Below are 27,772 nucleotides of genomic sequence, written 5' to 3' on the forward strand. Positions count from 1 at the left end.
ATGACGCTCACAGAGCTGTCTGGGGCCATGAAGCGTCACTTCAACCTTTTCTCCAAAACAAAAGAAAGACAAGAGCGAGGCTCTCCTACAATTCTCTGGTATGGTGAAGACACCACCATGTTTACTAGCCCTTGCTGGTGAGCAGCGTGGAACAGCTGCCATATGAAATCCAGACACCTATCATGTCAAACATAATCACTACCCTGATTCTAGGTAAGTTTCAGAGGAAAATTGATTTCAATTGAGAAAACACTCTCTGAAGGCCAAGCACCTCAAAGGTGTGTCAGGAGCCGAGCATACAAAAACTTAATCTCTGTTTGAAAGTGGCTCACTACCAGTAGTGAAAATGAGAAAAGTAAACAGTTGGTTTTAACACAACGCACTTAGTGCTGCAACAGAGCAAAGCACCAAATAGAGCAAAGCAAAGAACCAAAGAGCATCTCAGATCTAATTCAACTTTTGGACTCAATCTACCTTTTAGCCCCTAAACCCAACCTGCTGAAGAAGGCTGAGGTCCAGGAAACACCTCATGGGCACATGGTGCCTGAACTATGGGAAAAGAGGATGATTTATAAAAGTGAACTGTGAGGTGGGCAGTGTTGTGAGGTGGACACTATACTGATTATTGTTACTTCTTCCAGTTCTCAGATTTGGGAATTTAGCGTACCCTTCTGTCCTCCCAAGTTTGGAATCACTGGAGAAATAAGACACAGGAGATGGGCAGATGCAGATCACAATGGCATCCATGTTATTGATAAAGCTGATTAAACAAGGTGACTTTGTATTTGTGACCGAAGTTGGCTTCCTACTGGAAAGCCTATTCACTTCCTACAGGAAGAAAGGAATGAAGGTGTGAAGGGAAACTGGGAGTGATCCTTCCATATTCTCCCTGCTGGAGCATAAAGGCACGGTGCATGCTCCAAAAGTGTCTGTTGAGTGAATGGAATGTGTGTAAACATTTTGTCTGTTGAGCTTTCTGAGAAGCGAGGATGGCCGTATTTTCTAGAGAACAGCTGCTCTGGTAGTGCAGGTATTGTTGCCATTCCTTGCTGGGAGGAATCAAAGGCAAGATGTTGTTCTGTAGGAGCTGCCATCAGTCAGAGAAAAGCACTACGTTTCTGCCTACTAATTAGTGGTCCTATTTCAAATGACCAGCTGTCTTGGTCTCACTTCTCTGTGGCAGTGTCAGCAGTTTGGAGCTCAAAGTGTCTCTCTCAGTTTTCTTCGGTGCTGTAACTTTATAACTGTCTCCATCTCTTTTCTCCTCTTCCTTTTTTCCTCCTCTTCTCCTTTCTTTCTTTCCTTATTTCTATATATCTCTCAGGCCACTGTTTTCTTTGCCTGTTCAATGTGCCAGACGTGGGCTATAATTTGCATAACCATAGGTTTGACACGACCCTCCCCATCGTTCCACATACCATGTGACTTGAAAGAAAATTATGATGCCTTTTAGTGCAGAACTAATGCCATTGTTTTATCCAATGAGATGTTCCTCAGCACAAAACCCCTCAGGCCTTAGGAGAAGATGCTCATTCTCCATCTCTTTTTACCTAAGTATTCAAATGTATAGCGCTCTACATGGGATAAGACATCCTCTCCAATTTCTTCATGGCAATCACCTTGTGCTCTGAAGCATGCGATTCAGTTACCCATATGATTATCTTGGCCCGCATGGCTACAACTGTTATTAATGATCATAAAATTACCTACTTCTCTGATATAAATTCGGTCACAGTTATGCAGTTCCGATCACACATCAACCAAGTACATTAAAATATATTTTCCCAGCTTCTAGGGAATAAACGTCCCCTAACAAAATTTGCATTCCATTTAAGACAAATTTCAAAAAAAAAAAAAAAAAAGAAAGAGAAAAATAACACTTGTGAAATGGAAATGACTGAACAGCCTAGCTATTACCCAAATTAGGAAAATGCTTCAAAGAGGAAATAAGGTGACCCTAAATAAATGATATGTTTATTTTCTGTACTGTGTATTTGATCTAGGTCTCTATTTGAGGTGATACGTGTGTGTTACTTTTAAGATACGTTTCTGAACTAGCCATGGATCTTTGCATTAACAGGTAGGAACAGTGCCTTGAGGCAGAGGTCACAAGACACATCACAATTAAGCCAGCACAGCAAGGACTGAATCTTGCCTACTGGTGTCATAGTGAAATTGCCTGTGAGGAGCCTGTGAAGTCTTTAAACCTCAGAAAAGGAAGCTTCCTACTGAAATCTCTTAAAAATCAATGCTACTTTGTACTCATTCTCCATGACGTTCTGGAACTGCACGAGACAGTGACATCACATACATTTAAAATTTTAGAAATCAAACTTTTAGTCATTTCATTTTTCAGTATACATTTCTGAAAGATAACGACTTTTTTTTCCTTTTTTTATAACATGACCACAATATCATTATCACACAGAATAAAATTAACAAAAATGTGTTAATATCAAATATCTTGTAAAATATTTAAATTTCTAATTGTGTTAAATATCAATTCTTGCTTAATGTTTGATTGAAACAGGATCCAAAAATGATCTAGTCACTAATATGATTTTTCAATCTCTTCATATTTTAAACCACCTGAATAGAAATTTAATTTACCATACCATTTACTCATTGCAAATGTACGTTGATGACTTTAGCAACTTTACATTGTCTCTTTTAATCTATAGGTTTCCCCTCCATCTCTGTTTCCTTTTATTTGTTGTAGAAACTGGGTCATTTGTTCCACAGATTCCCAGATTTTATCTTATTGAGCTCATCTCCCTGTATAGTTTTATATGTTTCTCTGTTTTTCATTGTTAGTTTTTAATTTTTTATAAATTTAGTTTTATAAATTTTATTAAAATAACTTTTATCGTTTTTAGGAAATTCATTATTTACCATAAATTGATAGTTGGCATCATTGGTATGAAGTACTACCTTTAGCTACAATATTCATAGACGGTGGTGCGTATTTCATCTGGATGCATCCTCTTGTGATGCCAGCAGTGGGTGATGAATGCCTGCCTCTTTTAATCCATTAGTGGTTGCAAAATGGTAATATTCTAAATCTATCATTTCTCCTTCACTTATCAGCTGAAAAACTGTCATAAAAAAAGCACTATTCCCCAACTCATTATTTAGTTACCCACTGGTACAGTTTATATAGGAAAGCCAGGATAAAATGCTTGATTTATTTTATTTAACAGTTTTCGAAGTAATGAGTTAGCTTCCAAGCACTGTCCAATAGTGAACAGTATTTTTTATTGATGTAATTTGTAGATTTTAAAATACTTGAAATGTTTTAATCCTTTGAGTTTATCGTCATCGTTTCTCAAATTGCCCTACCACCCGGCCAGTGGTATCCTCTTCGTATTAGTTCCTGAGTCCTTATGATCCAACCTGCAATAAGATATTTCTTATCCAAACCTGGAACTGGCCATGAGAATCTCGACATTCTTCAAGTTCAATTCCTTGTGCACATGTACGTATGCTCTATTTGACCCCCTTCGCCTGGGTAACCACTGTGTCCCTGAGTGTCAACATTATTCCCTTCCTCCCCGGCACATTTCATAAGCTTTCATCTTTTGAATAGAATACAACAGGTGTTATCTCCAAAGTTAGGCTGAGAGTTCTTTATTAATTCATTCAAAGTGCAGCAGTCAGAGGTTGATCAGACACTCAAACTATGAGTGATATAAAATAAGGGACTTCTAAAAAACTATATGTTATGCTATTATGGAAACAGGTGGAGATGTCTATGCAAGGCTGTCACCTCTGAGGCTGCTTTGGGGTTGAAGTCACGTCAGGCTAACCAGCTCACAATGACAAACCAGATCCCACGAGGACCACCTGGTATTTGCATCCATATTTCAGAGCCTCTCACGTCAGTGATGCGGACGATCTTCAGGAGAGCCTGATGCCCTTCATGACAGATCCTCACACATGGACCAGGACACTGAGAAGCTAGAGAGACATATGCAGCAAACCGACAAGGTGCAGGCTTGGGCGATGCCCCACACTAACAAGAGGTGGGCCAGCAGATCAGTAACAAGTGCATGAGCTTCCACAGTTCCTGGTGTCTTACACCAACCTTCAGAGCACAAAACATGGCTGCTGCTTTATTTCCACTTCCCAAAGAGTGAAAAAATTTTTCTTGTGACCAACCTTAATCTAGGAGAGGACAGGGAAGGGAATTGTGGAAAAGGTCACTTCAGCTTAACTAATTTCAGAGTACATACCTGCTAGAATTTACCCCTTATCAACTAGGCATCCACACATCCACTTTTAATCATACTTAACTTCCAAATAAACAAAAGAGAAAAATCATGCTTTCCCTAACTTTTTCCAACTGTCCCTCATAAAACTAAAAACATGCTATTACTTTCCCCAAAGAGGATACAAGGCTCTTTATTCATCTTTGAGAACGCTCATTCTTCCTCTGGGTGTGATACACCCCCTACTCACCTTTGATATGTTGTAACTAAATAGTGAGGTATAAAGTTGATACTACTAACATGTGTTATGTTAGGTGGTATAGATATGAGAGGGGAGGAAAAAAGAATTGAGTTGGTTAATATAGAAAATATATTCATATCAGAACAAGAAAGATATACTCATTTCTGTAACCTGTCGCATGGTTAAATACGGTTTTTAGAATCACCTTCTTAACTACTCATTCCATATTTCCTTTGTCCTCAGCAACCACCTCAGCCCCTTGTGATTCTGTGCTTGGTAGGCTGACCCAAACCTTTGTTCCTGAAGGGTTTGGGCCATTAGCAGTCTTGCCTATATTGGGTTGTAGTAATTTTTCATTGACTTGTATAAGAGGATACGAGAAAATGGTACCTTATCATGGGCTCAGTGCCAGTCTCCGCTGTTGGCAGGTTGAACACTCAGACAGGCAACAGTCAGATCCCCTCTGATGAACGAAAGTCTACATTACTGAGTTCATGTATAACCTTCTATCCTGGCCACTTCATTCATGAATCCATTAGGTAAGAGCAGAGGTAACTGGGGAGACTGAATGACTGATGTCCATAGCAGAGGTTATCTTCTCCACCCAATCACATCCTCCTCTGCTGAAGTTGCTCTTTCATAAGCATTTACATAACACACAAATATCTTCACAAGTGCTGCAAATTTGGAAAGATGTATCAGCATAAAGTTTACCCAGTGTTCCTTGTTACCAATTTCCAATTGTGTTTCTTCTAAATCTCTGACTACCTGACCAAATCATACTTCACAGGAATCACCGTAGGTCCACCCCTCAGGCCATGTCTCCTTCCAGGCAAAAGCCGGGTGGCACTGCTTGAAGTTATGCCCAATGAAACAGTTTTGTTTCACCCCTGTCCTTTTTTCTTCTTGAGTCAATTGATCACAGGAAAATCCCCTGGAGACAATAAGTGAGGGAGGGAGGAGGGAATAGAGCAAAAGTATGAGACATGGACATCCCGACTACTTGACTCACGCAGCATATATGTGCCTGCAGGATCTGCTTAAGCCCAATTATATATACATATACATATATAGAAATATATCTTCCATTTTATGATAAAGTGCTGATCTGTATGCCCAGATTATACATGGTGATCAGACAGTATCCATTTAATGATGGGCATCTTAGATCACATGAAAATTCGGTGGTCCATGACCAAGTGTTCAGTCTTTCCCAGGGCCCAATAGCAAGCCAGAAGTAGTCTCTCAAAATGATTATCTTTACCTGCAGAGAAAAGCATAATGATGTTCCAAAATCTTGAGGGTCTGCAATGTGACTTGCCTGTGAAAGCCTTCCAAAGGCGTCCCTATGTGACACTTCAAGGATTATATATCCAGGAGGAAGGACAGCTCACATTGCCCGCTGGACCTATTACAGACTTTTCTTTCTCTTTCTTGTCTGAACCCAATTGAAAACTGGTAGCTTTTCAGCTTACTCTGTACATGGTTGTAGTAGCATACCGCAACGAGACATATGTTTCCTCCAGAATACAAAGAGGCCCATCAATTGCTACGGATATTTCTTAGTGGTAGGAAGCACCAGATGCAGCAACTTGCCCTTCAGTTTGAAAAGGATATCCCGACAGCCTCAGATCAAAGGAACTTCATTGAGATATGTGGTAGACAAAATAACATCTTCCCCAAGATATCCACGTCCTAATGCTCCAAACCTGTGAATATGTTCACCTGTCAAAAAGGACTGCAAGGGGCTTCCCTGGTGGCGCAGTGGTTGAGAGTCCGCCTGCCGATGCAGGGGACACGAGTTCGTGCTCTGGTCCGGGAAGATCCCACATGCCGCGGAGCAGCTGGGCCCGTGAGCCATGGCCGCTGAGCCTGCACGGCCGGGGCCTGTGCTCCGCAACGGGAGAGGCTACAACAGTGAGAGGCCCGCGTACCGCAAAAAAAAAAAAAAAAAAGGACTGCAAGTGTGATTAAAGTAAGGACCTTGATATAATTACACAGTATTATCCTCATGGATCCAATATAATCACAAGGGTTCTTATAAGAGGGAGACAAAGGGTTCAAGTCAGAGATGATGTGACAATGAAAGCAAAGATCAGAGAGAGATGGAGGCAGACGGCTTATTTAAAGATGCTGTACTGTGGGTGTTGACGCTGGAGAAAGGGGACAGTAACTACACACAACCTTCTGAAGCTGAAAAAGGCGAAGAAACAGATGCTCCACCAGAGTATTCAAAAGGAACACAGTCCTCACAGCACCTGTAATCAAGGTGCACTGACTTCCAGCACAGTGAGATAATAAACCTGTTTTGGTTTTAGCCCCCTAAGTTTGTGGCAATGTATTACAATGGCAATGTGAAACTAATATTAGGTGACAATGAATTTGTGGTGGGGGGGGTTATTTTCCACCTCCTAAATGTCGAAATCAAATAACTAGAGATTTTGTTTCTTCCTGCTCATCAGATCCACGTATCAGGATATAATCAATGTAAAGGAAGAGTGTGATGCCTGATGGACTGGAACTGAGGCAAGTCCTGGTCGCCTAGATTATGACAGGATTTGAGAGTTGATAGAGCCCTGAGTTAAAACAGTAAAGCTGTATTGCTGACCCTTCCAGCTGAAAGAAGACTACTCCTAATGGTCTTTACTAATGGGTATGGGTGAAACAGCATTTGCCAGATAAAGAGCTGCATACCAGATGACATGGGATGTATCCACTTGCCTAGCAATGAAACCACATCTGGACCAACAGGTGCAATTGGGCTCATCATCTAATCAAGTTTACAATAGTCTCCTGTCACTCTTCAAGATCCATCTGTTTTCATCACAGGCCAGAAAGGTTAATTGAACAGAGTTGTATTATAACAAGGACCTACTGTATAGCACAGGGAACCATACTCAACATTTTATAATAAACTATAAGGGAAAAGAATCTGAAAAAGAATATATATATGTATAACTGAATCACTGTGCTGTACACCTCAAACTAACGCAACATGGTAAATCAACTATACTTCAATTTAAAAACAAAAAGTTGTATTAGGAATCACCACTCCTGCATCTCTTAAGCCCTTGTTGATGACAATATTCTACAATTCCCTTAGGAAGGTGGTATTGTCACTATTATTAAACTCTTTTGGTAGGGAGAGGGAATTTTAATGGCCTCCACTTGCCCTTTGCTACCTGTATTAGTTTTCCACTGCTGCATAACAAATGACCACAAACTTATTGGCTTAAAACACCACTCATTTATTAGCTTGCAGTTCCGTAGGTCAGAAGTCTGGCACAAGATGGGCGGCTTCTCTGCTCAGGCTGAAATCAGTGTGTTGACATGCATTCTCGTGTTAAGTTCAAGATCCTCTTCCAAGCTCGTTCCTATTACTGGCAGGAATTCAGAGACTCTCCACCAAAGAACTCTTTAAAAATACTTCTCCTCACAACTGTTTTTATCGCAGCCTTGGTGAAGGAATTGTCTTCTGGACCGTCTCGGGGAACATGGCTGGGGGGTGGATAAGCAGATCTTACTGGAGAAATGTACTCCAGCATTCAGCTCTCCCTAAGCTTCTGGATTTCATCCTCTACAATATACCAGGAAGTTCTGGCATTTCTACTTGATTTCATTTTCAGTTTGGCATTTCAACTTCATAGGAGATTTGGGGGTACAGCTTTCAAACAACCAAGCTGACTTTTAAAGAGACTCCCAGTGGCTCAAAGTAACATACTGAATCCAGAATTACCATTTAGTAAGCCATCCAAACCCAACAGTTTATTCCTTCCACTCTCCCCCAATATCCTTAGGATCCATTCCTAATTTTCCCCCAGGTTACTTTCAGTATAAAGCAGCAAAGCCTTGCCATTCTTCTTTATATTGCACATGCTCATAGGTCATCCTGTGTGCCTTATCCTCTCAGGCACTGTCTGGACTTGCATTTGGTTATAGGTCTAGAAGCAATGGAAGGTTTATGTGCTGGGATTGAGAAGGAACAGTAGTCCCCGGCAAGGAACATATCTTCGAGGCCCATTTCAGGTTCTTCAGCCAAGGGGGTGCTAACCTCCTCTGCCAGGAAGAGAAGACAGACGCCTGCTTCTGCTGGTAAAAGCAGCTCAGTAAAACTTACGGGTCCAATAACCCCAGATTTATTGGAATCTGCACATATGAATCCAGGTTCCAGGATACCATTCCTTCTGAACAAATGCCTTAACTTTAACATAAGAGACTCGGTGACACTGGTAATTCAACTGTGCTGTAATTCAGCCTGACACAGGTTTAGACCTTGGATTTAACACTCAGAAATCTCAGCCATGAGGCTACAGGAGATAAGGGTTTTCTTCACGGTGGTCTTAGAGCTTCCTGGTTTCTTCCCAGACATTGAAATGCAAATTTAAAAGCCCTGAGCTCATAATTTTCTTCCCCTAAGTTCTCCACCACACTTAAAAGCAACCAGCTAACCCCATTATAGTCCTTACTTTCATTAAAGTTATTCCATGCCAGATTCCTAGTCACTCAAAGGCTTGCTTCTACAGGCACCGGATTATCACATGCTGTCCGATGAACAAGGTGAATTAGCAGAGGAACAATAACACGTGTAAGCTACCCCAGCTCACGTACCACTGACCTTCAGAGCAGACATGGCTGCTGCTTCACTTCTGCCTCCCCAAACTCATGTCAATTTCTCCCGTTCCTAACCTGGAACCATATGAAGAAGAAAATTCGTGGAAATTCAGTTCCCCCTTGGCCAAGATGACAAAACCACTACTTAAAGCCCCTTCCTGTGCCAGCCAGTGAGCTACATCTTGAAGATGAAAAGCTGAATGCCCCATTAGCTCTGGAGGAGATGATTCTGTGTAAAATGTGGTTGACAGACATAAAAAAAAAAAAAAAAATAGAAGATACATTCTAATACGATGTAGTCTGTGGGAGCATAAAGAAAAAACACTAGCACCTTCTCCCTCACCCAATCTAACACAAAATGAATCAACGAGAGTATTCATTGATTCACTGAACCCAAAGAACTCTAGGCTACTTTCCAGGGTTTGGAATGTTGTCTTTGGAATGTTGTCTTCTGAAGATTCTCCTTTTGCAATATTTTTTCCACCTGTTTTTCTTGGGTTCCCATTGCTGCCCCCTTGTAATTAACTTCTATTATCAATACTTTATTTATGGACAGTTATGTGTCCACCTGACCACTTTGCTGTCCTTAGTCTCCCACTGTGATCCATCTGACATATCTCAGCAGATTGTTTTACTTTCATCTTGTCATCTTTCTGCTCAAAATCCATTAATAACCTACTCTCCAATCCCCATTCCCCATCTCCAGGAAAATGTCCTCACTCCATGTAGGACCCTTTCCAACTTTTGTTTCATAACTAAGCTGTATTAAAAAATCATTGCTTTGATAGGTGGTAAAGAGGCAGATTTAGCTAAGAGTAGCAAGGACTACACAAAGACAGAATTTTGGCTCTGCAGGAAGAGTCTGACTAGTTCCGTGAGTCAAACAGTGCATATGTCAGATTTTGCAGTTGTTGATCATACCGCAAGTGATCAAGTGCACTGTATAAGTTGAAGCAGGTCAGAGTTTGTGTCCATAGAATTTCACTAATACAAAGAGTGAAGGAAGCAAAACAGCTCTAAAAAGGCAAAGTCCAAAGTTCAGGAGGTCAGATTGTCTAAGATAATTGCACTGAAGTGCAGACACTGAGCTAAAGCCTAGTTTTTCTCCTCTACACTTGCCACAGCCTGATGGCGGGGGCGGGGTGGGGGGGGGAGCCAGCCCTGCTCACACAATTACCACAGCTGGAACGGAGTTAAGGATCTGAGGGCAAGGGGCACGACCAGGATGACCACGGGTCTCAGTTTGCATGGAGCATTCACATCCAGTAGTAGCCCTGCCACTCTCAAAAGTGGCCACATTTGGAAAATAAGTTATACGTTCATTTTACATTTAGATAATACCTCAGCTCCCACAAGACTGAACTCGTTTTGTTTAATCTTACTTTCAAATTTTGACTTACATGAACTTGAATTTCTCTTCCTCATTTTCTTTTTCTTTCTGGTGATTAACACCTTTAATGTTCCAATTTACATTACAGCTCCTCATTATGTTCTGTAATGTCGCTACCCTGGGTTTTATTTTGTTGCCAGTTGCAAGACCTTACGGAAGTTACTTAACCTATCTGTGTATCAGTTTCCTAATCTTTTAAGTGGACATAATGGGTATCTACAACATGGATTTGTTATGAAAATTAAGAGAGGTTAATACATGTAAAGTGTTCAGATTAGCGCCCTGAACCTAACATACGCTAAATAAATGTTTAACTTCATCAGTAGCAATAACACCGACGATCTCTCTCTTTACCTGAACTCACATAGCATCCTCACGTGACACTTCAATTGTTCGTTAAATCTTTATTCATGGCTTTTTTTTTTTTTTTTTTTTTTGCGGTACGCGGGCCTCTCACTGTCGTGGCCTCTCCCGTTGCGGAGCACAGGCTCCGGACGCACAGGCTCAGCGGCCATGGCTCACGGGCCCAGCCACTCTGCGGCATGTGGGATCTTCCCGGACCGGGGCACGAACCCGTGTCCCCTGCATCGGCAGGCGGACTCTCAACCACTGCGCTACCAGGGAAGCCCTATTTTGTTTTTTAACTTAATTCTAGTCCTTAATAACAGGGACTATGTCTTATTTTTGTATTCTCTAAGAACCCACCACAACGCCTTGTAAAGAGTAACAGCTCAGTAAATAAAGATGATTTACTTTAAGATAATCTTTCAAAAATAATTTGCCATTTTTAAGTAGAGCCCACAAGTAAAACAAGAACGTTATTTCCTGTGTGGGACTGCATCTCAGGGCCTCCATCTTGAGAATAAATTCCTTACAGATTGGGACAACAGGTGTAGATGTGAAAGCGATTTTTGAGCCTTGAACTAACTCCTAGGAAACCAGATGAAAGCAGGTGTTTTGTTTTTTAAATGAAATATTTAAATAAAAGTTGTTTGTTGATTTTTGTCTATTTCTCTTAAATTTGGTTTATCTCTTTAGATAATTAAATATTTTACCTGGTAGTTTCCAGGTAATAAAAGTTTAGCCATAACTTCATTCAGTGTCCAGAAATTGGTACTGTCTTAGCACTGTGCTAGGATAGTCATAGGATTAAAAACACAAAAGATAATTTCCCTTTCTTGAGAGACTTACAATCTGAAGAAAATAATTTAAAAATACAGTTTATATATCTAAATTTTAGCAGCAAAGCTGTAAAAATATGGACATAAAAATAGGAGTCAAAGTATACACAGTCGTAGTTCTAAGGATATTACAGATAAATGAAAAGCTACTATTTTATTTTCTGTGCTATCCAATTTACTTCTAATTGCATACCTATTCCATAATTATTTTTTATCTTTCGAATCAAAGTACAAACTTATCAAGGACAAAAAAATAGATATTCTCCCCTTCATTTCCAAAGAAGAGCAAACCTTAGTCAATCAGCATTAGAAGTTAGTTTAAAAATCACTACACTGAGAATAAAGTCAAGATTCTTCATAGTGTTTTTAAATGTTACTGCTAAAATCAACACTTAGAACGACTTTCCCTGTGCTTGAAGAAAGGGGAGAACAGGTGCTGTTTCCTTAGTTCAGGAGCATCTGATTGTTTTTATACTTCTTGAGTTAATAAGAAGTGAACTTATAATCATTTGATTCAACATTACAAGTTTGATGTAAACTCAAATTTGATTTCCTGTAACACGTATATGACAAGTTAACATATTCCCTACGATAAACAGGAAAACACGCATCACAGTCTCAAAGTTAAAGGTTATATAACCATGTCTCACTGTAGTTAAAATAGATTCTACAGAACTTCCACGAGAAGGAGGCTATTTAAATCCACATATGTCACTTTTCTTGCCCATAAAACACTGCTAAAACTGTAGTAAAGAGGTAGATACTTAAGACACAAACCCCTAGAAAGTTAAATTCTAGGCCAGCAATGGAAAGAGCCAATCAATAACCAACCCGATTTACTTCCTCCAGAAATAGTGGTACCCACTGCCTCTGAAGGTTAGGAGGGAGTTAAAGGGTGTTTACAGAGCAGCTACATCATTAGATCCCTTCATCAGTGGGGAATTATCTCTCTCAACACCAACAGAACACTAGATGTTTAATTTCTGAAGAAGATAAACAGAGGGGCTCTCACAGGGCATGTTAGACTCAGTCGAGAGACTGTAATAAAAATGGGATAGGAGACAGAGAGAAAAGATTAAGAAATTCTTCACACCTAAATTTCAAAAACTGCATTTAGAATGGGAGTCAAGGTTGATTTTGAAGAAAATGTTATCTATTTCAGAATGTTTCCTCCTAGGATTTTAAAACCAGTGCATAAAATTAGCCACCCAACATCACTGTTGAAAGGTAGAAGTTAGAGGGTATTTTTTACAAAGGCTACAAGTTCAGATATTTGTAACCTCAACAGTAGCCGAGGACTCAACTGCATATCTCTCCCACTTTCTCCAACACATCTTCCAGGTGCAACAAACACCCACCCACGCCAGGGTGCCACAGGTGAAAAAGCTGAGAGATGGGGAAGAAAAGATACTACAATGAAGGAAAAAATCATTTAAAAAAGTATGTGATATTAACAAAAACAGAAACTGTCCTAACTAAAAGTTAATGATTTAATGAGCCTAGGGTTTTTAAATATATATTTCAAATAATTTAATCACACCATGTATTCTATGAACAAATGGAACAGAATTAGAAATCAATAATAAAAGGAAATTAGAGAAATTCACAAACATATGCATGTGAAGCAATATACCCTAAAGGGATCAAGGACGACATCGCAAAGGAAATCAGAAAATACTTGGAGACAAATAAAAACAAAACTCAACAAACCCAAACATAATGGGATGCAGCTAAAGAAGTGTGGAGGAAAACTTATAGCTATAAATGCCTATATTTATTTTTAATTTTTATTAGTTTCAAGTGTAAAACAGCGATTCGATATTTTTAGACATGATGAAATGATCACCTCAATAAGCCCAGTTACCATCCCATCGCCATACAAAGCTGTTATAATATTACTATGTTCCCTATGTATACATAACATTCCTGTGACTTACCTACTGTAATAGCTGGAAGTTTATACCTCTTAATCTGCTTCACCTATTTTGTCCATCCCTCTATCCCACCTTCCCCTCCTCTACAAACTATCAGTTTGTCCTCTGTATCTATGAGCCTGTTTTGTTTCTTCACTTGTTTTGTTTTTGAGACTCCACATACAAGTGAAATCATACAGTATTTGTTTTTCTGTGAATTATTTCACTTAACATACTACCCTCCAGATCCATCCATGTTGCTGTAAGTGGCAAGATTTTACTATTTTTATGGCTGGGTAATATTCCACTGTATATACATGCCACATCATTTTCATCCATTCATCAACCAACAGACAGGTACCCAGGCTTCAAACTATACTACAAGGCTACAGTAATCAAAGCAGTATGACACTGACACAAAAACAGAAACATAGATCAATAGAACATAATAGAGAATCCAGAAATAAACTCACACACATATGGTCAATTAATCTACAACAAAGGAGGAAAGAATATTCAATGGGGAAATTCAGTAAATGGTTTTGGGAAAAATGGACAGCTGTATGCAGAAGAATGAAACTGTACCACTTTCTTACACCACATATAAAATTAAACTCAAAATAGATTTAAGACATGAATATAAGACCTGAAACAACAAAAATCTTGGAAAACAACATAGGCAGTAACCTCTTTGACATCAGCCTTAGCAATATAGTTTTGGATCTGTCACCTCGGGCAAAGCAAAGAAAGCAAAAATATACAAAAGGGACTACATCAAGCTAAAAAGCTTTTGCACAGCAAAGGAAATTACCAACAAAATGAAAAGGTAGCCTACTGAATGGGTTAAAATATTTGCAAACGGTATATCTGACAAGGGATCGATATCCAAAATATATGAAGAATTCATACAATTCAATATAAAAAAGCAAATAACCCAACTTAAAAATGGACAGAGGACCTGAAATAGACACTTTTCCAAAAAAGACATACAGATAGCCAACAGGTACATGTAAAGGTGCTCAATATCACAAATCATCAGGGGAATGAAAATCAAAACCAGAAGGAGCTATCACCTCACACCTGTCAGAATGATTATTGTCAAAGAGACAAGAAGCAACAAGGTTTGGTGAAAATAAGGAGAAAAGGAAACTCTCGCGCACTGTTGGTGAGAATGTAAATTACTGCAGCCACTATGGAAAAAAGCATTGAGGTTCCTCAAAAAACTAAAAACAGAACTACCATACAATCCAGCAATCCCAATTCTGAATATTTATCTGAGGAAAATGAAAACACTAATTTGAAAAGATACATGCACACCTATGTTCATTACAGCACTATTTACAATAGCCAAGATGTGGAGGGTATCATTTTCTTAATAGCTCATCCTCTGGTGCTTCTCTTCAAAGAACCTAAGTATTAGTTTGGAAGAGTGTTTTTATACAATTCTTCAAATTATCTTTGTTTAGTCTTGAACTTACTGAATCTTTTCCACCAAGACTCAAGAACCAGAGGAATAAAGGGAGGGGGTGGCAATCACACGGGGAAAATAACTTCCAGGAGCCCATCTGAATGGGAGAGTTTGCTCTTTACTCAAGGGTCATTTGGTGGCATGGAGAAGAAAGGAAGCTGCTGTGAGACCTTTTAGTGGTTCAGATGCTGCCCTACTCCGCTGTGTCAATGTCTTAAAGTGCTACCCTGGACAGAGTAGGGGAGAAATACTCTTCACTTTAATTTTGGTGCTTTGAAACAATCCCCTTTCATGGAGCCAGTAGGATTCTACATCCCGTATACCTGTCTTGACGTATTATACAACTCAAGAACAACAGTAAAATATGGTCTCAGTAAGGCATCTGCTCAAGATGTATAAGAAGGCAGTGTTTCTTATTTTGTACGTTTGGATGAAATTGAGTCACTGAAGAAACTGTGAAGAGCACAGAGCTTTAATATACAGGGAAACTTAGATCTATCTTAAAATTGGGGATTATTTTATCTGTAGATTTATGATTGATTATTTGGAAAAAGATGGAAGAATCTTTTCCCCAGATTCTACCTCATCTTTGCAAATACTAAGGTACATGGCGAGTTCCTTGAGTAGTAACTCTGCATCACTCTTAATATCCAAACAGCTGGAAGGAAATTTAAAGGTCAACTATTCTGATCACTCATATAACATATAATAACTACACAGCACTCCTGACACACAGCCATAACTGCTGAAAATTATTCACAAGCAGGAAACTTACTACCTCAAAAAGCCATTCAGTCCATGTTTGGGCACTCCAATAGTTAGAACAGACTTTCCGGACTTTCTCAGCATAATATCCATTTAATACCAAAGGCAGTACTTCTAAGGAACAGATAGCTAAATGTGACTACCTTTAAAAATAATAATAAATCTAGCAAAAATATCCTTGCATCTGTAAGGATAGGTTAGGTTATGCTGCAGTAATACACAACCCCCAAATCTTAGGAGTTCAATACAACAAAGGTTTATTTTGTTTACACGTTTTGCAAGTAGGAGGTACCACTCATCTTTGTCACTTGGGGACGCAGGCTGACATTGTCTCCATCTCTGCCATCATCACACGCTGCCACGATCAATGCAGAAGAGGGAGCTGCACAGTGGCTGCTGAAGCATTTATGTGCCCACAAATAACATGATGGCTATTGCTCACGTTACAGTGAGTCATAGGACTGTGCTTAACTTCAAAGAGGGTAGGAAAGTGCAGAGAGCTCAAAATGTTTGGGGAGCAGACCTGATCATTACTTTTCTGGGTAAAAAGCGAAATATTACAGATAACGTTAAATGACAGAGGACTAATTAGGTAAAACTACTCAAAATACACACGTCACAAAGATTTGCCATCCTTTATGTATGGAAAACTTTTAGAACTCAATTAAAAAAAAAAAAGAGAGAGAGAGAGAGCGTTAATTCCAATATATGATTGAATAAAGGGCCTGGAAAGAAAGGACTGAAAAGCAGAGAGAGAATATTTTAACAGATACAGCCAAATACTCAACCTCACTGGTAATGGAAGACTGATACAGTACGTGTAAAAATAAAAGCTAATACTTATTGAATAACTGCACTGTGTCAGGCACTGTGCTTACAATTTATACACATTATCTGAATATTTCCCCAACCTTGCTACAAGGTGAGTACCATTTATTAATCCACTTTAGAGATGAGGCTATTAAATAAACTTCCTGGGGTCATTCAGCTTGCAATTATGGAGCTGCATTTCAAATCCAGGTGTGTCTGACTCCATGATAGGTACTAACCTCTAATCCATATTTAAATATGAGTGAAAATTATAATATGAATGAAAATTACAGTTTTCACCCAGTTTTTAAAGTTACAATGCCAGCATTGAAAAAAGAATGAAATCTGATGGATAGTGTAGGTACAAATTCTTAAAATCTTTCCAGAGAATATTTAAATTGTAAAAAAATATTCCCTGTGCACACTCTGAGTCATCAATTCTACTTGTAGTAATCAAATAGCTCACTAAAATATAAGGAAATAATCATAGTTGGAAGCAAAGACACACTGTTTGAGGGCCAATTCTGAAAGCAGGAGCAACAGAGTTCCTGTCCTTATGGCACTTTCAATCCTGCAGTAATAATGAAAATATCAAAGTCACTCTCCTTATTCAGAAAAGCTCAGGCACGGAAGGTACCCACTAAACCACATCTGTGTTATCCATTGTGTCCAAACTAGATTCCCTGTACAAAAAATCTAATAAACTCATTTGGTTTTCTTGTGTGATTTGCTCCCACTTTTTTGTCAATTCTACTATGTCAATGTCTCACCACTGCCCAGATTCCTCCAACATTTACTGAGCACACTGTGTAAAGTACTGGGGAAAACTAGATAAACAGATAAATCACAGCTCCTCTTTTCAGAGTGTTTAGCCTAATGGAGATTTTCCACACAATATGGAAAAATGCTCTGATATTACATATTACCTGGGGTACAAAGAGACAGGGAAGGCCTCTACCCCATCCTCAAGCAGTCAAGGAAGACTTCCTGGAGGAAGAGGTGAATGATTTATTAGAGGTAATTTAATTGAGGTAAGGACAGGTTTGAGTTAGCCAGGTGAGAAAGGTTAACAGTCATCCAGGCCAGGGAAGCAGAATAAACAAAGCCATAGAGCCATGAAATGGCATCACAGGGGTTCATTGAGCCAAACTTTTGTGGTCTTATCTGTGGGTGTGACTTTGAAACTCCTGGTGCTAAACTTCGGAGGAGAAATAAAATAGGAAAACTTGCACCTTGTTATCTCTAGCCTGTTAGTAAGACTGTCATTCCATAAAAGGTTAAAAAATTGTCTCATGACTATGTTTTTTCTTGTCGCTGCTCGCCTTAAATTCAATACAACACCACGCATATTGATTTGGGATTTGAACGTGCTATATATTTAAAGAAAAGGGCAGGCCGAAAATGTGAGGTGATAAATCAAAAGCTACCAGAACCTCTGCACTTAACGGGCAAAAACAGGAGGTCCCTTTTAAAGGCGAATGTTGTTTACTGATATGACGAATGGGCTTTAAACTCCATTCCTCTGAGCATTCTTTTTATTATGACTATTAAACGATGGTTGCAAATGAGCCACATTACTTCCCACTGAGACTCATTCCAGGGGTGTGGAGGTGAAAGGCTGCCCAGCCTGGGAGAACTTTGCTGGCTTTTCTCTAATGTGCAGTGTCCGCTGAAAGCACTGTTGACTCATCAAGAGCCTATCCTTTGTAAGAAAGAGAGCATTGACCTTAAGAAACCAGAAGAAACATGAATTTTAAAGAGGTACCCAAGACAATTACAAACTGGGATCATGAAGAAACTGTACACCTGGGATTAATACGACATAGTGAAAACCATTCTCCAATTTCACAGGCATCTTTGTGGAATCATAAAGCCGTTTATATAAAAATTATAGGAGAATACAACCAGATATTTATAGTTACTTAAAATTTTTATTTTGAGACAATTGCATATTCCTACGCAGTTTGAAAAAGTGAAAGCAGCTCTTATGCCCCTTCCCCCTTTGCCCATTTCTGTTCCCCTCTAACCTTAAAAGAACTTAATTATAGGAATGAGATCACTAAACAATTGAAACTAACTTGGACTTATGCTCTCCTGAAGGCACACCATGCCTTGTCTAACCTATTGATTCTTTTCCTAGATAAAAAGAAGGAAGAATGAGGAATTAAGTGGCTAAAAACTGACTTGCTCTCCACCCCGCAACAGCCCCCTCAGTAGTCCTGCGGGCAGATCACGCAGGCAAGATAACAAGTGAAGGAAGTCAGCCAGTCTGCACTAAATGGAGAATGATGCAAAAGCCAACCTCCCGCCTCGATGATTCACTGAGATTCTTCCCCCTCATGTTTCCCTTTAGAAACTGTCATGGCTGAGCAGAATTTTTGGAGTCGGTCTCTGGACACGAGTCCACCATCTCCCCAGATTGCCGAATTTTCCTATCAAAGCACCTTTCCTTTCTACTGACACTTGCCTCTCAAATGATTGGCTTATGAGCAGCGAGTGGCCGAACCTGGGTTTGGTTACAAAAGTAGTACAGAGAGATACCATGTCCCCTTTACCCTGATGCTCCCAATGATGACATCTTCCGAATCTCTAGTACAATGTCACGACCAGGATACTGACGTTAATGCAGTCAAGATACAGAACATTTCCATCACAAGAAAGATTCCTCATCTCGCCCTTTTATAGCCACACCCACTTCCCTCACATTCCCCTCTACACTCTACTCCCCCTTCCTCCACTGTCTTTAATCTCTGGCAACCACTGATCTGCCCTCCGTTTCAGTAATTTCGTCGTTTCAAGAAAGTTACATAAACGGAATCATACCTGGTACAATTCTTTGGGATTGATTTTTGGCCCAAGCATGATTCTCTGGAGATCCATCCAAGTTGCTGTGTGTATCAATAGGGTGTTGCTTTTTACTGTTGAGAAGTATTTCATGGTATGGATGTACCACAGTCTGTTTAATTGTTCATCAATTGAAAGACAGTTAGGTTGTTTCCAGTTTCTGGCTATTACCAAAAAAGCTATGAAAACTTTTATCAGTTTTTTATGTAAACATAAGTTTTCTATTTCTCTTGAATAAATATCCAGGAGTGCAATTGCTGGATCATACAGTAGTTGGATGTTTAGTTTTTTAAGAAACCGTCAAATTGTCCTCCAGAGTGGCTATACTGTTACATTCCTCCCAGTAATGTATGAATGACGCAGTTTCTCTACACCCCTGTAAGCATTTGGTGTTATCATTAATTTTTATTAAAATAACTCTAATAGTAAGTAGTTATGTCTTATTATGGCTTTAAGTTGCATCTACCTGATAGGTAATAATGTTAAATATATTTTCTTGTGCTTTTCTGTCATGTGTACATCCTCTTTGGAGAAATGTCTCTTCAAGTCTATTGCCCATTTTCTAATTGAATTATTTGTTTGTTTTTACTACTGAGATTTAAGAGTCCTTTATATATTCTAGATACTCATCTTGGATAGTGGTTAGCAAATATTTTTAGCTTCTTTTCAGCCTTTTAACAGCACATTTCATAGAGCAAAAGTTGTTAATTTGATCAAGTCCAATACACCAATTTTTCTTTTTATGCGTAGTTCCACTGGTGTCACGTCTAAGGACTCCTTGCTTCACCCTAGATCCTAAGGATTTTCTCCTATATTTTTGAAAAGAACTCTTACACTTTTACATTTTATATGATACATTTATGATACACTTTGGTTTCAATTTTTATAAGGTACGATGTTGAAGCTTTATGATTGTTTTCTTGCTTATGGATGTCCAATTGCTCTAGTACCATTTGTTGGAAAGGCTATCCTTCCCCTATTGAATGGCTTTTGCAAATTTGTCAAAGCTGGGCTTATTTGTCTCCGTCTATTTTTGAACCCTTCTGTTTCACTGATTCACTTGTCTATCCCTTCTCCAAGTAGCTTTGATCACCAAGCTGTTATTAATTGAGTAGACATTCTTTCCCCTTTATTCTTCTTTCTTAAAACTGTTTTAGCCATTCTAGTTCCTTACCTTTCCATTTAAATTTCATAGTTTTTTTCTACATACCCCCCCAAAATCTTGTTAGGACTTTAAAAGAAAGTGCATTAAACCTGTATATCAATTTGGGAAGAACTGGAACCTTTACTATGTTGAGTTTTCCAATCTCCATTTATTTAGCTCTTTGCTTTCTTTCATCACCCTGAGGCCCTCCTGGTTTCTGATGCTGAGGCAGATAATACTGAATCTTAATTTCAGGACTTACACCACAGTAATGTCCAGGGTTTTTTGTTGTATTTCATATGAGAATAGGGAAAAAAAAAAAACATCTACTCCATGTTCCTGGAAGTGGTCTTTATAACTTAACCATACAATTGCTAAAGAAGTTTTAACCTCTTCACTAGTATGCCACAGAGCACCGTGATATAGCCCAACTGCTTTCTCCCTCTAAGCAAATGATATTGTTGTCCATATTTACCAAATATTTAACTCTTGTTTATAGTATAATTCACTCCTTTGCGCCAGTGCTAAGTAACCACCTACTTACCCCTCTAATATTTTTCCATTTTTCCCCCAAACCACTGGAAACTTTATTACAAAGAACTAGAGTGGCTTGCCTCGTTTTGCAGTCTGCCCACTGCAGAACTACAAATACTTGGGGGACAAGAAGCTGATTAAAGATCAATCTTAAGTGAAGTAAAACAACTTTGGAATCTCAAAGGGAAAAGAACATTTAATTTACCAACCAACCAACGAGAAAATCTACTTACAACTTTACAGAATCCCTCAGTTTCTCAAAACGCGAGGTCGTATTAATAACAGCACACTGGATTAAAGACTAATAGTTAATAAGCATAAAGCAAATATATAATGGTAACATTTTTGGCTTAAGAAAGCTATTAATTTATGCCAAAATTATTTTTAGGCGCTATTTAAGAGTCAATTTAAGCTGAATCTGCTAGAAGATATGGATTTTTCCTATGTATTTCTCTATTTATTTACTTAGTAAAATTGGTGTTAATAAGGAAACAACTTTATTTTAACATGCAAAGTAACATATTTTCCTTCTAGTGTATGATGATGATATAAAACCCCAAAGAAAAAGATGTTCAAGGCTAAACTACATTAACAGGAGCATTACTAATCCTGGAAATTACAAAACCTGGATCTACAAATAACAAGTAGTCAAATTTAATACTTCTAATTTCATAAATGTTAAGCTGTTCCTCGAGAAAAATATGGGAGCAAAAAAAGGAAGGGAGGGAAAGAGAGCAAGAACAAAGGGGAAATATTGGGTGTAGGAATTATCTAGTCTACAGGCAGATTTAAATGCAACTGTTTCTGAGTGCCAGGAACCAAGCACTATCCTGGCAGGAAGCATGTGCTCAACATATGTTTTCTGACTACCGGCAAGTTGAAGAAAAAAAGTAGTTTTGGTTCCTCTTCTCTGAATTATCTTTCTTCTGAGGTCTGACGAATTTCAGGGAAAATAACATTGTCACTTTTAAGGTATTTTGAGATTTCCTCCAATTCTTGATTCTAACATTATATTTTCTTCTCTCTTTTTTTAAGAATCCCAAAGCTTTCCTTACCTGGTTCAATATGAGAATACCTATAAGTACATTATCTTCTGTCAAAGTAGGAAGCCTTAACTGAGTAGACAGTAGCTCCCTGAATAGTGGGTTTAGGGTGCTACTGGGTAACTGCATGTCACGTTTACTATAACCATGAGATGAATATGACAGGTATAAGCCATCGTAATTTACAATGGGGACAGAAGCAGAGAGAGGTTAAAATGCCAAAAGGAGTACAAACAACTGAATATAGACCAAACTCTAGCCTCTTGACTCCCCACCTAGAGTTTTCTCCATCTAGATTCTTATTTCTTTAACCAAGAGAGGAGATAGGGGACTCCTGGAAAGGTCATAAGGATTCTGAGAGGCATCCTGGAATCCACACATAGAAGTACTAATCACAGTCTGAAGACCTAATAAACATCTCGCACATGTACGTACAGCCATTCTCATACACACACCCACACACACACACGTGCATTTTCAATCACCTAAATATAAGTTCATTTTAAGATGTTACTGAATACCTATTACTTATGTACATTCCAAGGTGTTGGGGAGGAAGAAAATTTCCTTTACCCTTCTAGATTCTTCTGGCTGGTCTAAGAATCAAATTGACATGAGACAGCTTAACAGGAACAAAACCAAACAAAAGTTTAACAACATGTATACATGAGAAAGACCCAGGAAAACCAAGTAACTGGCCAATCTGGCTGAAGCCCTCACCTTAAATACCATCCTCAGCTGAAGACAAAAGAGGATGCTGAGGATGAGTCAGTTATGGGAGGAGAAGCCCAGTAAACAAGGGTAAGGTTGTTACATGAATTTAGGTCCGCGTCTTCCCCACTGATAAGAGTTTCTAGAGATTTGGTCATTCTCCTCTTCCAGGTACCAAGAGGGAGACACCCTTACAAGTGGAGATTTCCCTTACAAATGTAAACGTTTCTTACAAAAGGGTAACTCCTACTTGGTGTTCAGTTTTTCCCATGTCCGCTGTATCTTAGAAAACAAGCAGTTTCAAATAATATGCCAAAGAGACACATTGTAGGGTCGTAAATTCTCCTCCCCTACAAAGGCAATACGAACTAAAAGGCACTGGAAATCTTAAATGAATACATTTTTTAGTGTCAAAGAGGGTCTCTAAACTTAAAAAGCAAGGGAACCCGTGTTCCAATAATTTTCTGTAAACCAATAATTTTCTGTAAATAAAGGTGCTCACAAATTAGCACCTGGAGAAGCGGGAGCAGAATGTTGGTATCTGGTAAGGGAAACCTAGTCAGCATTCTGCTGCCAGTGATATCCTATGTACTATCGCCAGTGAAAAGAAAGACAGGGAAAGGATTCTACAGCTCTTCTCTATGCTAGTTCCAAAAAAGACCATAAGGCAAGGAGTTCTCCTGGTTTGTACTCAGTTTACCAATGCCCGGAATATGTTGGTGGATTAAGTGTCTTTTCCTTTACAAATCTGTTTTACAGAAAGAATGATAGGCTGCGAACTACACCCAGCAGGAACAGAAAATCAGCCATAAGACCGGCAATAATAACAATAATGCTACATTTAAGCAAGGTACCCCCATAAAGCCACAGAAACAGAGGGACAATTCTAAATGACCCATTAATATTTTCGCCCTACCACACAGCACATTTCTCCTGTGCTTAAAACATGTTTGAACATTAACAATAACAGCTGCATCTTAAATTTAGTGGCATCATTTAATTTTAGGTGTGTGCATTAGTAGAGGATTCAAGCTACCCTGTCTCAAGCGAATTACTGGAAAAAAAAAAAGGAGAAAGGGGGCTGCTGCCTGGGCTTTGTGTTCACAGCAATTAGTTTTAACTGTCTGGAATCTGACTTTAAATAATTTTATAGCTTGGGCTGAGATCTCTGCCATTTACCATGTGTGCCCTTCCTATTTTTATGGAAACCAGGACCTCATTCTGAGGCTCTTGCCTGTCAGAGCTGCAGGTGAAGGCCAGCTGGGGCCAGCGGCACTTTGTGTGAATATTAGCATCTGAAGAGGGTTTCTGGAGGCCTTGTGTCTTTGGGGACGTAACGCTCTAAGTCAGATGCAATAGCCTTGCCTCTAAGTTGCCTTGCCAGCAAATACAAATCCTAAGAAATGAGCAGTCTGGGCCTGGTGGCTTGTCTTCAGAAAAGGGTCTTGGGTGAGGTTTTAGGGTAAGGGGGAATGAGAGGGAAAACGGGAGCAAGGCTCCTGCCGGTCAGAGGCTGTATGCTCTGGCAGAGTGACTGAAGTTCATTAACAATTATCTCCAGCTCCCCACAGCTGTGTGTACAAGATTTCATATATGACACATGCTGCCTTTGATTAATGGGTGTAACAGTATCTCTGTGACGGGAAATGTTGGCTTGTGGAAAATCATAGCAAATCACAGTCTGCCAAAAAGATACTTGTGAAAATCTTTCCTGTGTCAAATATAAATGCAGACTACACACAGAGAAACCAAAGACTAATTAATTCCTGCACTAAAGGAAAGAGAGTTAATCCAGTTTCCAGTATCCTGAAACCTGTAATCCTTACGAAGGCAAATCTTCCAGGAAGAACACCAAAAATGACACACGTGAAAAACCTTCAACTGCAGGGGAAGCTTTTTATAGGAAGAAAAAGGTTAGCAGGCTTGTATTTCCACCCACCCACTAAAAGAAAGAGGTGTTTCTTGACCTTTATTCTTACCACCTACCTGAAAATCACACCCAATCTATTTAAGACTCTACCTAATTGAAGTCTTAGGATCACAAATAAATCATTAGCACATTCCAATTAATTGAAAATAAGAAGTCTGCATTTGGTAGATTCAAACAGAGTTATAAAACCAAAACTTATTTCTGTAAGGAACTTTAGTGGTCACAAAAACAATTTCTCCTTATCTTGCAGGATAAAACTGAGGGCTAACATGTGGAAGCAATTGGAAAATGCCCAGATTTGCTGGGGACTGAATGCCAGGTGATACTTGAATAGAAAAGGGGAGAAGGTGACAGAGTATGTTTTGAGTACTATACAAGTTTAGCATTTTTGCCTTCTTAATTAATAGCTTTAAAAATCAAAAATATAGGGCTTCCCTGGTGGCGCAGTTGTTGAGAGTCCGCCTGCCGATGCAGGGGACACGGGTTCATGCCCCGGTCCGGGAGGATCCCACATGCCGCAGAGCGGCTGGGCCCGTGAGCCATGGCCGCTGAGCCTGCGCGTCTGGAGCCTGTGCTCTGCAACGGGAGAGGCCGCAGCGGTGAGAGGCCCGGGTACCGCAAAAAAAAAAAAAAAGAAAGAAATCAAAAATATATAGCATACAGAGTTTAAACAAGTATAAGCTGAAGAACCTTGACTAGTCCACTCACCTTTGGAAGCTCTCACTCTGACTCTCCCTGATGACACCCTTTTCTCATTTTGTGTTATGGAGGAAAGGGCAAGGAACTCTTCTGAATTTTATTTTCATCATTCCTCTGTTTTTATTTGGAGTTTTATCACTTACATGTTCTCCAATTAACAGGCGTGATTTCATACTATAGGCATTAACAATATGCTTTTTTCCCGTTTTTGAGATTTATCATGTTCATGCTAATTCACACTGCTACATTAGTTTTCACTGCTGTATAATATTCAAGTGTATAACAATGCCATACTTTGTCCATCTTCCTACTCTGTGAATAAATGAAACCTAGCTATTTGGGCCGAGAGCTAGGATGACCTGAGACAACATAACATTAGTTGTTTGCTCAAGAAGAGCCTTGTGCAGAAAGATAAGACTACAACCTGAGAAACAGCTTCACTAGTATCGTCAGGAAATTCTTGCAGTTCACTTTATCCAGGCAAATAATTTGCATATTTGGAAAAACACCTCTTTTAAAAGTACAAGAGTCTGAACATCTGGACACAGGATGAGCTTACAGAACAAAGGCATTTAAAAAATTACTCTATTAACCCCAAAGGCAAGAAAATAGGGGAGGATGATCCAAGCAAAGATGGGACAAATAGAAAACGACTAGCGGGATGGTAGATTTAAATCCAACCCTGTCGATGATAATATTACATGTAAATTGTCTAAACGTAAAAAAGAGACGGTCAAACAAGGTAAAAATCAAGAACTAATCATCATCCACAAAATACCAACTTTTAATATAAAGAATAAATAAGTTAACAGTAAAGGGATGGAAAAAGATATAGCATGAAAACACCAGTCAAAAGAAAGCTGGCTAAATTAACCTAAGATGCAATTCTCTGGTTCCTTTCTGGTTTAAGGGCACATCTGAAGAAGCCAGGAAGAAAAAAGGAGTCGTTTGTAAGGAAGACACAGCTCTGCAACAGCAGCACTGCAGGGCCCGCACACTCACCATGACAAGGAGAACACAGAGGCCTCGGGCTACGGAACCCAGAACGTTCGACTGGGCCGGGATGCCGTCCAGGACTTCGACTGCTGCGGCGTCACTCTGCAGCCCTGCCCCGATCTCACCATCACACCAGACGGCTTCCTGGATGAGTGAAGCAATCCTGGAGTACATTTTGCACCAAAAGGAGAACACCCAGCAGATGAAGGCCGGCCAGAAGCAGCTGGGCCACCTGCGGTGCCAAAAGCACAAAGAGCGGCAGTGGCCGGGGTGAAAGACCAGGTGCGGGGCTTCCTGGAGGGGGTGGCCATCGTGAGCCGACCTCTCAACCCCTTCACGCCCAGGGCTGCCTCGGGGAATCGCTCAAATGATGCCTGACCCCGGGGGGCAAGCGCAGCCCTGCAAGCAAGGACGAGGGCAAAGTTCTACCCAGCTTCTGGATCCAGTCACTGACCCCGGAAGCCAAGGCCACCACGCTGGAGAAGCTGTCATGTACAGTGACCTGCCCCACATCGCAGCAGCTGCTATGCACGACGGCCCTGACGGCCCTGCGCTTCACGCCGCCGGGAGGCTGTGTGGACCATGCGGGGCTCGCCACGCACCATGACCAGGACAACCCAACAACGCCACGCCTGCGCAGTCCTGCAGCCCTCCAGGTGCCGCGGTCACATTTGAGTGCAGTGGAGAAGCTGATTCAGAAGGACGTGATGGACGCAATGACGGGAAGGAAGCTCACTAACCAGATATGGTGGCTGCAGAGGGACACTACCGGCTTTGCAAGATGAGAAATCAAATCGCCGCCGGTGATGTAGGCCTGAGTGTGCTGGAGACCAAATAAATGGGCCGAGACGACAGGGAGAAAACCTCTGCAACTAGATTGCCCGAGTACAAACCGTGGTTCACTGCTAACTCGCTTGAGTAAATTACCTTAACCCTGAGGGGGGGCGGGGGCGGGGCCCCAGGAGGGATTGGTTCCAGGACCCCTATAACCAAAATCCACCTGAAGATGCTTGAGTCCCTTATTTAGAGTGGCGAAACATTTGCATATAACCTACACACATCCTCCCATACACTTTAAATCATCTCTACATTACTTATGTAATACAATGTAAATGCTATGTAAATAGTTGTAAATGCAATGTAAATACTATGTAAATAGTTGTCTGTGCTCTGTGAATTCAAATATTGCTTTCTGGAATTTTCTGGATTTGGGGGGAGAAGGGAATGGGTGAATCTGTGGATGCAGAACCTGCTGACTGTAGTCTGTTTCTCAAAGGACCGATG

General features: G+C 39.9%; 1 pseudogene; it reads left to right on the top strand.

Moving 5' to 3' along the window:
• On the top strand, positions 1–27,273 carry LOC136132504 (nitric oxide synthase-interacting protein pseudogene; annotated as a pseudogene).
• Positions 27,274–27,772: the final 499 nt, after the last annotated feature.

The sequence above is a fragment of the Phocoena phocoena genome, chromosome 13, assembly GCF_963924675.1.
Source record: "Phocoena phocoena chromosome 13, mPhoPho1.1, whole genome shotgun sequence".
In the NCBI taxonomy this organism is placed as follows: domain Eukaryota; kingdom Metazoa; phylum Chordata; class Mammalia; order Artiodactyla; family Phocoenidae; genus Phocoena; species Phocoena phocoena.